Genomic DNA, 12,476 nt, shown 5'->3' on the forward strand with positions numbered 1-12,476 from the left:
GCTCATGCTCTGTCTCTCTCTGTCTCTTAAAAGTAAATAAACATTAAAAAAATTTTTTTTAGAATAGGGATTAAGTATTAGGACCTCATAAAGGGCCAATCTGGACAATAACTGACCCTTCCTGATCCCCTGCTGGCTGAATTCGTCAGGAAAGGCGCTTCTCCCAGGCTCTCTTGGATAGCGCTCACAACACCCTTGGGTGTATTAGCTGCTGTTGCGGGAGTTGGAAGGTCACATCGCTTCCAGCTACCCTGCTTCCTTCAGAGCGGGAGGCTTTGTCTCTTCCACCGTAATTCAGGGTCCGTATTCGGGGAAGCTAATCAGCCTAGTATCACTTAAATATTTCATTTTTTTTAATTGATAATACTCTAGGAATAATAGAAAGACCCACTGCTTCCCCTTTTTGAAATTCTATTCAAACCCTGATGCAAATATTAGCTGTCTGGAGTGATTCCAAAAGCCTTAAGATCATTTCTTTTCTCCCTTTATGAAGCTTTTACGCCTTCCCCGTAATTAATCCATGGTGAGAGATGTTCCACTTTCCTACCAGAGTTTCAGAATGAAACCCCCGTAAGGCGGGCTGGACAATTACGGCAGGTGTGGTCATGGCCGCTGGCCTCACTCCATTCTTCCGAGCCCTTTGGGGAAATGTTATCAGTCTGCTGAAGGAAAGTAGTGCCCCTTTGCTGAGACTCCCCTGAGACATATGGCACGACAGGGGAACTCGGATGGGCAGGGCGGTGAGCAGTTGTTCCTGTACCACTGGCTTGTTTCCACTTTGCGGCTGCGAATGAAGCTAAAATACCATGCTGGGGACATATGCTTGTCGGCTCTGCACTTGCTGTCTGCAGCTCTGGGCTCCCGTATTCTAATGGTAATTCTGCAATCTGCTCTTTGACAGCTCAGGGCCAGATGATGTGCCTGCCCCCGACAGGGACGTCCTTTCCTGAAGCGTTGACTCCTGGGCACCTAATATTGGAAAATCAGAGAGAGCCCACGACTCGCGACTCAGACTGAGGATTCAGAGTGGAAAAGAGCGGACTGCCATTCCACACAAAGTCCAGCTTCTGCCCAGCAGGGCTGTGTTAAGAGGCGCTCTGTTGTAGGGGTGAAGCTTTCTAAATTCAACGCTGAGGGCTTTCGGAATGGTTTTTCTCTTTCTGGGTTGTCCGGGAGGAAATCACTCTTGGAAGCCTATGTCTGGGGAAGGCTCAGTGGTCCTCAGTGGCTCTAAGCTCAATACTTGGGCGTGAAAATGAAAGGGGATGCGGTGGGGGGCAGAAAAATGGGTTTCCAGGCCTGCAATGAGAAACCCTCAATGCCCCACACCCTGTGGACACGCCCTTTCTTTCCAGTTCCTGAATTCTCTTTTCCATTACTAGCTATTCAAGGGTACCATTAAAGAAACCTGACTCACCTATGGATGTGTGTGTATGTAAATAGATCCACTTATAAAATATATCCATCTATAAGAAATATGCATTGGAAATGTGTAGATTCACACGTATACACAGATATAATTTTTCTCCAATAATGCCTATCCTCGGTATACGCTTACATATCCTGATTCTCGTTTCGAAAAATCTGCAAAGCAGACTTTCTCATCACCCTCTCGCAAAGGAGGAACAGAGACGCGGGGGAGAAAATGAGGCCGATGAGTCAAGTCACAGGAGAAACCGGACAGCCCCCTGCTATCAGTTCCTTGAAACCCCAGATAGAGCGAACATTCTTTAAGATGCCTCGTCAGCTTGTAAGAAAGACAAATCTCCATGTGTCAGAACGGAGTGAGGCTCAGACAGCAGAGATCTGAGAGCACAGCAGAGGCTGCCCTTCCCAGAGGCCGGCAGGGGCGGCTGTCCGGGGAGGATCTGAGGTGTCAGCTCTGGTCAGGTGGACTGAACACCTGGGCCCCTGGGACGTTTACAAGTGGAAACGAGAGCTTGGAAAAAGCCAGGACTTCTGAAGGACCTTACTCCACGGGAAAGGATGGCCTAGAAAACAATCCGCTCCTGATTCCAGTGGGATCACCGGAGAGTTAACCTATGGCCTTCTAGGCGCTGGGGGAAAACAAAAGAAAACAAACCAAAAAAAAAAAAAGAGGAAAAAAAAATCCTTGAGAAATCAAAACTCCAACTTGCAGGGCACTGAGCCTCGGGTGAGAATTCACAGTGTCCACACCGTCGGGGAATCCTGAAGTTGACACACTACCATAAAAGGCGTTCTCAAGCTGCTGTTACCCCTGAGGTTTCGGGCAGAAGCAAGAGATTCTCCTTCCTGCCCCCCAGGCTGTGAGAAGCTTCCAGAGGAAGAAACAGGTGAATGGGATGGATAAGGACTTTGCTCCTGAACGCTGCACCTGCAGCTGGGACCGGCTGGCCGTCGTCCCTGTCAGCTCGGACACACGCTCGGTGCCTCTCGGTTCAGGAGAGTCTGTCCTCTCTAACCTGCTCCACGGCTTCCAGGATTTCCCGCCACTCGTCAGCAGCGTGCCATGCAGCCCTTGCATCAGGGTCCCCTTCAGGCCGACTTATTGCCCTGCTTTGTTGGGGACCAAACAGAGCTCCCTCCGCATCGGGAGCTGGCAGAGCCCCCCGGCCTCGGTCTCCCGACACACGCCCCTCACTCTCTCGCTTCCCGACCTTCTAGCGTCTCCTTTGTTTCCGTGACACAATCTCTGATTCTCATCCGAATCTCGAGTCCTGACGTGCTCCAAATTAAGACCGCAGAAGTGGATGAAGCCAAGCCCCGGATCTGCAGGAGTTCACCGTCTGAACTGAGCGCACCATTTCGGACGATCTGCCGTCGGGGGCCTCACCCCTTATGTCAAGTTCTTCTTGCAGAAGCCACTGGAGGCCTTGCGCGGTGCCCTCGTGGGGCCTCCCAGGAGCTACGTTTCCCCTCGCAGAAGTGAGGCACACCGAGTGATTCATCTCTTTCCTTGTCTGGCCTCGATGCAGGAACCGGTTGGCAGGGTAAACCACAAGGGCGCTCTGCGGTTGCCAAGGAGTCCCGGGCACTGGGTTCCTGAGCCCAGGCTTTGCGTGGCTGGGGCAGAAAAGCCAGATGTCTCCACGAATGCACGCTGTTCCAGGGGAAGTATCTCGGAAGGGCCGGAACGTTACTGTGAATTAGCTTCTATTTGCAGAGATTAACAAAATATTGTGATGCAGGTGAGTTGAGGGAAGAAACAGCTGATTCTTAATGACTTCAGGAAGAACTCTGTTTAGAGGACAGACTAAGACAACTAGAAAGCCAAAATATGGACCTTGGAAGGGTGAGAAAAGACGGGTGCTTCTGGTCTCTACAAAGGAAAAGATACACCTCAAAATGGTCTCCAGGGACCAAAATGGCAATAAAAACATAAACCTTGAAAATCTTAGTCCAACAGAGGGATCTGATAAAAAAGCAAAGGTCAGGTTGAGAAATGTGGCTTCCGGCCCAAGCCTATGTTCTCCGTTGTGTCCAGTGGCCGTCATCAGTGTGAGAGAGAGAGACTTGGGAAAGAGGCAAAGCCAAAGCAGGTTTGGGAATCCCACCTCGTCATGGACCAGTGAGTTTGGATACTGACACACGGAATTAGCTAGAATCAGGGAGATTGAAAGCTTCCCCCTTTCTGGGGAAAGTGTGGCAGCCTAAGAGCTCTGTAAGAAGAAGAACATTGCCTTTTCATCAAGTATCCCGAGTGCCTTGCACAGCTAATTATGTAATACGTTTATCCTATTATCCATACATACATTTTTACCTCCTTGTTGATTTATGTTCTTGCTTTAAAAACTCCCTTTTTATTTTATTAATTTTTTTAATGTTTATTTATTTTTGAGAGAGAGAGAGAGAGAGAGAGAGAGAGAGAAACAGAGCATCAGCAGGGGAGAGGCAGAGAGAGAGGGAAACACAGAATCGGAATCAGGCTCCCGGCACCGAGCTGTCAGCACAGAGCTCGACTCGGGGCTCGAAGTCATGAATTGTGAGATCAAGACCTGAGCCAAAGTCAGACGCTTAGCTCACTGAGCCACCCAGGCGCCCCTAAAATACTCACTTTATAAAAGGGAACATTATTACCAATTGGAAAGCCTGATAATATATATTTTTTTCATATTTCTAAGTCTCTGTAGCCTGGGACTCTCAGAATTAGGTTCTAATTGAATGACCACAAAAGATCATTTTAGGATCTAGTTCCTGTCTACGTGTTCAGCCTTAACTTCCTACTCTCTACATAACGTCCTATATTTTTCCATAAAGAGCCACTTAATAATGATATTGTGCTTGAGGGGGCTGGGTTCTCTCTGTGCCAAGATTGTGCTCAGGGCTTTAGGGGCTTCATCGAATAGCATAGCTAACAATTCCAGAACTTTCCTCGCCCTTTCCCATCTCTGTATGCTTTCCCCAGGGTACTGCAATTCCATCTTTCTGTACACATGTCTCCTGCTGTTCAATTAAAACTTTTGGAGGGCAGAGGCTCTATTTTTGTTTCCTCACAGAGGCTAGCGGTGCTTGCCATGTGATATGTATCTAATAAATATTCATTGAATGAACAGAGAAAAGAGGTCATGTTCCACAGAAGTGTGGGCCAAGAAGGGATGGGAATGCTGAAGGTTTACCAAGTAGCTCCGCCATTAAGATCGTAGGGAGTGCAGAGAGCCTGACCCCTGAGGTCTTGGAGAGATCACTTATTTCCTCTAATGACCTGCTATTGGACAACCTGCATAGCATCACTGAGCCCAAGTGTCTTCCTCTCCAAAGTAGATACAATAAACAAGTTCTGATTTTCTGCCCAAATCTGTACTAAGAGCCAGAGACACAATGGTAAACAAAACACAAATAAACACACATAGCGCCTGTTCTAACGGAGCTTACCTTTTAGTTGGGGAAGCCAAGGCCATTCAACAGATACATGAATACGAATACGCTACACGACCACGAAGGCCCTGAAGAAAATTACAGTGGAGTCAGGGGATGAGGAGTAGCCAGGACAGTGGGGGCGGGCCGGAGGTCTTTGTCACCCCGGCTGGTGAGGAAGGCCCTCAGCTGTGCGTGCTCGGTGCCATTCAAGCAGAGACCGGAGTTAGCCGAGTGCGTGAGCCTCAGGGACACCCTGGGGAAGAGTGTGTTGAGCAAGCCAGAGCAAGTGCAAAGATGAGAGAGTGCACGCAAACTCGTAGAGAGCCTGTAAAATAAGCCAGTATAAGACGACACTCTCTTTTTGTATGAAAACGTTGTTTCAGAGAAGTCAGTGAATTAAGTGCACGTGGTGCCCGTATGTAATTAGGCCATCAAACATGGCCGCCGCGCCTTCATTTACAATGGACGTCCAAAGAACGTTTGTGGCAGACCATCCACCACGAAGGTATTTCTCTTATCGTGTGCTCTGGTCATGGAGAGTCCCTGAAGGTGGACAGGACTCTGGGGGAGCAGGGCGGGTAAGATTCCAGGTCTGTCGTTTGCTGCGTCTCCCTCTAACCTTCCACTCATCGCACATTTCTAGGGACCCTCCTCAAAACAGCCAACGTGGCTTTTAAGGAACTGAAGCAGTTCCGTCCTGTAACTGCTGGAAACAAAGACACTCTCAACGCGCAGATAATTTGTATGGCTAAAGCCCAGTGCTTAAGTATTTGAGTGTGTCCAGGAGGTATAAATATCGCTAGGCAGAGCTCAATGAGTTCTGGGAAACAAGAGTCTGATATATGGGGCAGCTGCTACTAATAAGCCTTCTCCCCGCCTCCCCTTCTGCCCGTGGCCTCAGGAGAAAGGAGAAATGAGGCCGTGGCCTTCCTCCCCTCTGGGAGAGGGCCCCTCAGCTGCTGGCTAGCTGAACAACAGCAGAGGGAGGGTAGACCAGCTGGCTGGGGACAGACTTACTTCTCCCCCCAACCCCCACTGTGCCCTCCCTCCTGGGAGGTGGGCTCAAACAGGAGGAAAGGGGAGAGACTCCGGTCTCCACAGAAGCTGTGAGCTGTGAACTGTGCACGGAGCTGAGAAAGGAGGGCAGTGCACTCCAGCAAGGCAGCCTCAGGGGGGGGGGATCAGCTCCAGCTCTGACATCGGTTATGGGACTTGAGCAAGTCCCTTCCCTCTGTTCCTCTGCTTCTCCTACCGAGAAACTAAAAATCACCGGCCAGTCTCCTTCTAATCCCCTCCAGCCTTGAAAAAGTTGCCTCCCTGGCTTTTTTTTTTTTTTTTTTAATAAAATGAGGTAATGGACATGATGGTGTGAAAGAGAAGGGTCACATGACCATGCGGCAGCCTTTGCCGTCTCCCTCTGTGGGCCCCTTTCCGGGAGCATTTTCCTCGTTGACAAACTGTCCTTCATCGAGAGATCGTTAAAGATCCCAATGAAGTAATTACCATAATATGGTAGAAATACTATTACTGCTAAAAATAATACACACGGGATTTTCTAAAAAGGAAATTATCAGCCACATGTGTTCCAACACAATGTAATATGTGCTCAAAAATAAAGAAAAGGCTCCGAATAACAGCAGACGAACCCAGATCTGGAGACACGTGACCCTGGCATCAACCTCCACTCAATATCTAACCGTGGCACCTTGCTAATTTGTTAACCTTTTTGATTTTTTCCTTATCTACAGAATTATAATGAACTGTACCAATAGAGGTAAACTATCAGTAGTAGTCAGGCACATAGGTGTTCCCCACAGATGGGATTCCCTCTTCTCTCTTCTTACTGTAATGAGCGTGTGTATAATTTGTAATGACTGTTTTTGTTTTTTTTTGTTTTTTGTTTTTTTCTCACCAGAAGGCTATCGGATAGGATATACTGAGTTGCTCTTTGTGTTTGAATTTCCAAGTCATTTCCATTGGAAAACATCACTGTGGATGCCTCCCTGAACATCTTCCTGGGGGTGGGTTGTTGTTTGTGTTGCCATGTTGCATTCTTAATTATGTGGAATCTCAAGGCCACCACAGGGGAGAGCTGTGTCAGTTCTGAGCCCAGGACAGGGCTGCTCTAAAACAATTCAACACATTAACAGGCATAAAATACAACATGCCTTTCTTGTGCTTTGAATTTCTATTTTCCTTCATCACTATTTAGACTAGACCAAGTTTTGACATGAGCTTGTTTCTTATTTGCATGAAAACAAAATTGGGGGTGCCCGGGGGGCTCAGTTGATTGAGAGTCTGACTTTGGCTCAGGTCATGATCTCAGGGTGCATGGATTCAAGCCCTGCATGGGGGTCTGTGGTGACAGCTCAGAGCCAGGAACCCGTTTCAGATTCTGTGTCTCTTTCTCTCTCTGTCCCTCCCCACTTGTTCTCTCTCTCTCCCTCTCTGTCTCTCTCTCAAAAATAAATAAACTTGGGGTGCCAGGGTGGCTTAGTCGGTTGAGCGTCCGACTTCGGCTCAGGTCATGATCTCATGGTTCATGGGTTCAAGCCCCGTGTCGGGCTCTGTGCTGACAGCTCGGAGCCTGGAGCCTGCTTCAGATTCTGTGTCTCCTTTTCTCTCTGCCCCTTCCCCGCTCATGCTCTGTCTCTCTCTGTCTCTAAAAATGAATAAACATTAAATAAATAAATAAATAAATCAACAAACTTTAAAAATTACTTAAAAAAGAAAGCAGAATTGAAGAGTTCTGTGGGGAATTGGCAGGGAGAAAAGGAAAGGAAGTGTGGAGTGTCTTCCGTTTTCTCGGCCAACAAATGAATCCTTGGAAAAGGGACACACTCAGTCTCTCCCCTGCTCATGAAGAATACACCCATATTATTTCCACAGCACTGTGGGAGCAGGCAAGGATAGGCCTCTTGACAGTAGGCAAGAGTAGGAAGGAATTTCAAGGGATTGAAAATCAAGATCATGGTTCCTGGGCATTAATGCCAGAGATGAGGTGTTTCAGCTGTTTTTTAGAAAGCTCCTTTTGTATTGAGATTTTGTTTTAAAGGAAAACCATGCCGCACCGTTTTAAATCAATAGTTCTTTGACAAAATAATAATCATAGGTAGAGAGGCTCAGAATGAAAAGGTCTCACAATAAATGTATGACAACTCTCAGGAGTGGGATGCCCGTTGACATGGCTGCCTAGTTCTAAGGTAGCAAAGGATCATATATATATATTTATATATTTGCCTAAATACATTCAACACTCATGAGTATATCATGACTTCCCCCACAAATCTCAAAAAATGCTCTGCTATTTTTGCCTCAAAGACTCTGACAGAGACTTTGGTATCTAATTGTGGGTGTGCTGAACCACAGTGTGTTTGTGCCCCAGAGGACATGGATGGTCTTTTCTGATTCCTGGGGATTTCGGTTTATTAGTCAGTGTTAGGTTTTTTTGTAACTTTTTTTTTTTTTTTTTACATCTTATTTAGTTTTGAGAGAGAGAGAGAGAGACAGAGCACAAGTGGGGGAGGGGAAGAGAGAGAGGGAGACACAGAATCCAAGGCAGGCTCCAGGCTCTGAGCTGTCAGCATAGAGCCCGACCTGGGGCTTGAACCCACAAACCGTGAAATCATGACCGGAGCCAAAGTCGGACCCTTAACCGACTGAGCCCCCCAGGCACCCCTTTTTTCTTTTTTTATTTACTTTTTTTAAAGTTTATTTATTTATTCTGAGAGAGAGAGAGAGAGAGAGAGAGAGAGAAAGTGTGAGTAGGGGAGGTGCAGAGACAGAGGGGGAGAGAGAGAATCCCAAGCAGGCTCCCAAGCCATCAGCACAGAGCCCAACACGGGGCTCGAACTCACGAACTGTGAGACTGTGACCTGAACTGAAGTCAGACACTTCACCAACTGAGCCACCTAGTCGCCCCTATTTTGTTAAGTGGTTGTACCTGGAGGCCTGTGCTAGAGTAAGTCTGTCAGGCAGGCCGTGGCCAACCTCCAGTTTTTCCCCAGGAAGCGGGGTGGCGGAGGGATCCCGGGCCTGAAATGGCCTGTGGAGAGAAGGAATGAGAAGTTGGGGAGAGCTGGGAAATGCAGCAGCAGAGGGAAGACGGGGCCCTCACTGGGGACCAGCAAACACACCGAACAGCAAAGGCAGCTCTGGGGACCGAGTGTGGTCATGGTCGTTCTCCCTGAAGCAACCCTAGTTTCTTCCCCCCACAGACTTTGCAGTGTTCTAGCCTGGCTACCCCCCAAACTCAGAAGAACCCAACCTCCTTGAGCTGCATGCTCGATGGCTTACCTCGTTCCACTACGGTCATCACTAGAATATAATTATTGTGGAAATCAGAGTGTTTGTATGGGCACATCCTCTCTGGGTGGCCTCCCCCGCCAGGGAAGCCAGATTATAATTAGGGGCACGGGGAGTTACTGGAATGGTCGAAATGTTTTGTAGCTCAACATTTCTCTTTCCAGGGTGGGGTCACTCTGGCCTCAGCGACGAGGGCCCCAGAGTCTATGGACCAACTGTCTCAGGCTCAGCCAACATTCGACTCCATTTTCTAGGCTTCTCATTAAACCGGACCCTGTACAGCAACACGTTATTTCTTTAGACATGCAAATACCTCAGTCTGGTTGCACGCACGCTTTGACCTGTGTCTCTGGGTGACTTCGTGTGGTCCCGCTCGGTCCATTATATGTTGATTTACAGTTGGTATCTGATTGCCACTTTCGGCCTCCAAGAGCTTCATAGCATCTACCAATATATCACGGTCTGAAAAGGGGAGCTTGAATTCGGTCATGACACCAGCCTCTGGAGTGGCTGAGCACCCAGACCCATTTTCCCCTCCACCTCCCAGCTGTTCCACCAGGCAAAGCTTGGGTCAGGCTGCCAGATTTTCTAGGAAGTTCTGTTCAGTGAACCTTCTGTGACCTGCCTTCTGTCACCGTGTGTACTCTGGGCGGCGGGGGGAGTCTCCACCCCTGACCAGAATTTACACTAAAAATCGATCCTGCTGCTTCACACTGTCTTGGGAGAAGGCAGAGATGTGAGCAAGGTGAATAAAGAGTCACAAGCTACTCCGTCTATGCATAACTGAGACAGGTGCGGCCAGGCGGCTGTGGTCTCTCCCAAGGTCACAGAACTGTGAGGGAAAGTGACAGGCGCCATGGTCAGCAGCAACATGATGTGAGTCTCTGTGAGTCATTTTTCCTTGGAGACTTTGTGATTCAGCCAGCTGATGGACAAAAATAGCTTTGGTCGGGTAGCACCTTCTTGTGAAGGGATTTTGCCCCTCAAGAATGCTGGGAAGGTGACCAGTGTTTTACCATGATATCCGGTTGGCACAAGACCATCATCTTAAGATAAACAGTGAAGGAAAGTGGAGCTTTCTGATCAGCTCCCTTGTGCCAAGACTTATGTGAAACAGTTTACAAAAGCCTTTAATTTCATCTTTCCAACATCCTGGGTTAGGAGTTATTTCATTGCATTTCTCCTGGTGAGCACATTGAATGTAGACATGGGGACTTCTTTTTTAAATGTTTATTTATTTATTTTGAGAGAGCTGGGGAGAGGCAGAGAGAGAGAGAGAGAGAGAGAGAGAGAGAGAGAGAGAGAATCCCAAGCAGGCTCCCAGCCATCACCTCAGAGCCTGATTCAGGGCTTGAGCTCACAAACTGTGAGATCATGACCAGAGCTAAAGTTGGATGCTTAACCAACTGAACCACTCAGGAGCCCCTGGGACTCCTTTTAACGCAGATGTTGAAAAACATGAGGCTTTTGAACTGGTGCTGGCATTCCAAAAAATTCTGTTCTGTCCTCATGCTGGTTGGCTAGTGAACATTCACCCCCTGGAAAGTGGGAAAGAAAGAAGGAAGGAAGGAAGGAAGGAAGGAAGGAAGGAAGGGAAAGAGGGAAGGAGGGAGGGGAGGAGGGAAGGAGGAAGGAAGGAAGGAAGGAAGGAAGGAAGGAAGGAAGGAAGGAAAGAGGGGAAGGAGGGAAGGAGGGAGGGAAGGAGGGAGGGAGGAAAGAAGGAAGGAAGAAAGGAAGGAAGGAAAGGAGGGAAGGAGGGAGGAAGGAAGGAAGGAAGGAAGGAAGGAAGGAAGGGAAGGAGGGAAGGAAGGAGGGAGGGAGGAAGGAAGGGAAGGAAAAGAGGGAGGGAAGGAGGGAGGGATGGAGGGAGGGAGGGAGGGATGGAAGGGGGGAGGGAGGGAGGGACAGATTGGGGGAGGGAGGGAGGAAAGAAGGAAGGGAGGGAGGAAGGAAGGGAAGGAGGGAGGGAGGAAAGAAGGAAGGAAGGAGGGAAGGAAGGAGCCAATGAAGGAAGGAAACCCCTCATTGTAGGGCTCCGAGGCAGATCAGCGAGTGGACCGCCTACAATGCGCCTCACAGGCACCCTCCGGTGTGTGGGTCTCCAGGAGCCCCTAGCTCCACTCCTAACGCCCTCTGTGTGCCAGGTGACCTCCATTCCAGCCCACACTGGCCCTATTACCTGCCCCAGTGACATCCTCACAGGCAGATCATACGGCCTCATCCCTCCTACGCAAGAGGCGCTCTTTCCTCTCCTTCCTCCAGCTTTGTGCAAGACCCAAGCATACTGAGAATAAGTGGAATCACCATTCAGTGTGATCCTCATTCTGTGTGATCCTAAGCTGAACCTTCATCACATGCCGGAGACACCGGGAAGATGTTTCAGACGTTCGACTTTGGCTGTGACTCAGAGCCCCACCTGCAGAGACTTAGGTCTCAATCGTTGTTGGACTTTGAAAAACGTCCCTCATCTGTCTGAGCTGCATGTGGAAACACGGAAATAAGAAGTCGTGTCCAGCAGTGCTGCTGTGCAGAAGAGGCCGGTGCATTAAATGCGTCTAATATCGTACGTAGTAGATACATACAATGGCAGACGTACAATGGCTCCATAAATGACAGCCGCTCTTCTTTGTGTTACTATCCATCGCTTACCTTGGCAAAGACTAGTCTGAAACAAGCCTGTGTGTTTCAGTTGGGAATGTCGACCAGAACACTCAGAAATCTCTGTCTCCCGCTTCCTCTTTGCAGGTGACCCTTTCCTTGCCCGGTCATTTCCGCCTTGAGGGTCTTTGCACCGATCCCCTGCTCTCCTCCCCCTACCCCTGAGGAATCGGAGTCCCCCCACCTTTCCCGTGCTCCCTTATGCCTTGATTTCCCCCACCCTGCCTGCCCCAGCCCCAGCCCCAGGATTTTGGGCCCTATCGCCAACCCCTTCCTCGCTGCCCTCCCTGTCTTCTTAGATGTGTGCGTAGCTATGTGCGAGAGAGACGATCTCAAGCAGGTGTTTGAAACCTTGTTGCTACGTGATCTCACTGCCAGGAGCAGTGAGCCCTGGGATCAGGAACTCGCCAGAATATTTTCATTCCTGGGAGTGACCAGTTTCCCGAGCCCTTCCTAACTGGGCTCAGCTTGTCCTCGCTCATCGATGGTCCGCAGCTTTGTACGAAGGACTCCATATATTTCTGGAATTCACTCCTTCCATTCCACCAAAAGTTCCTACTATGGTGTCCAGTGACGAGGTGAGTTTTTTCCCGCTTGAGCTCGATGAGAATAAGGCACAAGAATCCCCATCTGGGAGTTTCCCGAGCCTTCTGCACCCCGGAAGTCAGGAACCA

Source organism: Lynx canadensis, chromosome A3 (genome assembly GCF_007474595.2).
Source record: "Lynx canadensis isolate LIC74 chromosome A3, mLynCan4.pri.v2, whole genome shotgun sequence".
NCBI lineage: Eukaryota > Metazoa > Chordata > Mammalia > Carnivora > Felidae > Lynx > Lynx canadensis.